Genomic DNA, 1,705 nt, shown 5'->3' with positions numbered 1-1,705 from the left:
ATTGTATTTGCTACCAAATACTTGCATATTCCAAAGCCACTGGGTTTCTTAGTGTAAATAAGTGCTTGCAATTTCAGATGAGCTCTTGAAAGAATGTGTAACAGAAACAGAATGGTTTTCATCATCTCATTCCTGGGAAAACCTTTTCACATTTTCTTAGGGACTGTCCCACTGACCTCAGGATCAAGACCCCACTCTTAACTCATCAAGAGCCTCTGACTCTCATGTGGGAAGGACTGTCAGGTGCAAACATTATTGAGGTTTGGTCTTTTGCCATGTATTATAATGCTAAGTTAAATACTGGCCCCCAAGGCCTGGTTGCCCTCAGGAACAAGAGATTCTGTACACACACAAGTGATGCTCTGTAACTTTGTCTCCAAAGTTATCCCTGATTGATGAATATAGATGCCTACAGCCTATAGCTGGGCAAAAGAGAGATAGGTAGGGTTTAGGTTTCTGAGCTTGGGGTTGGAGGAGAGACCTTGAGGAGGAGAGTGAAGAAGGTGGAGAGAGGAGAGATGCCACGGGATTGGTAAGTTATGAAAACATGGCAATGAAAGCTAGCCAGCTGGAGTTAAGAGCAGCCCAGATGGAACATAGCAAGTTATAACTTAGGGTTATTGATAAGGAAGTAGATATAATACTATAGTCGGTAGATATCTGCCTAGCTTTAATGCTGATAAAGGCTTATTATAAATATAAAAGTTGTTTGTCTTTTATCTGGGAACTGAATGATCAAAAACAGGATAGAAACCTGCCATTATCATTATTTTTTTTTTTTTACAACAAAACATAGGTGCATTACCACTTCCTCATAGATCAGCTTCAGGAACAGCTCCCAGCCTCCTGGTGTCACTGCCTGTTTTAGAAAAAAGCTGTTCTAATCCCTGGCAAGCCAATCTTCTTTGAATACAATCCTTATTGATTGTTAAGATGTTAAAAGAGCAATTTCTTAGCTGTTTCTTTTTTCAATACTCCTCCAAGGTCTACTTTCCCTCATATAGACATACACACACATATAGAGATTATAGATATAATCTGTGTGTAAACTTCTTCTACTAAAAAGAAAAAAAGACATTTGTCTCTAATTTGTATTTTGTATTTCCTAATTAGTTTCCTGGAAGTCATATAATATACAATCATTACTTTCTAGGCTCCCCTCACTGTCAATCTACTGAGTTCACTTCTGTTTTCACTTCTTTGAAAAATCTTCCCTAGCTCACTATGATTTCATGGTTACCAAGCCCATGATTAACTTTAAATTTCTATCTTATAGTTGCCTTCTTTAAAGCCTACTTTAAGGAAGCTTTCATTCATTCTAAACAAAAAAATTAGTATAAATGTAATTGTGGTGATTTGAATAAGAATGACCCAATATACTCTTATGTTTAAATGTTTGTTTCATAGTGGGTGTCACTATTAGGAGGTGTGGTTTTACTACATGTAGCAGGTGTGGCTTTGTTGGAGAAAGTATGTTCTGGTAATTATTTAATTTCATTGGGGGGGGGGGAGTTCTATCCTGCCTTTGATCACTTAGTTTCCAGATTTAAAAAACCACAACTTTTATACCTGTAAACTTTTAATGTACTAGAGCTGGGCAGGTATCTACCCTCTATACTATTATGTTTACATCTATGCCAATAACCCTAATATGAGTTGTAATGTTCTATCTGGACCACTCTTAACTCCATTTGACCAGTCCTTG

This window comes from Mus pahari, chromosome 7 (assembly GCF_900095145.1).
Source record: "Mus pahari chromosome 7, PAHARI_EIJ_v1.1, whole genome shotgun sequence".
Classification (NCBI taxonomy): domain Eukaryota; kingdom Metazoa; phylum Chordata; class Mammalia; order Rodentia; family Muridae; genus Mus; species Mus pahari.
This window is presented reverse-complemented; position numbering follows the sequence as displayed.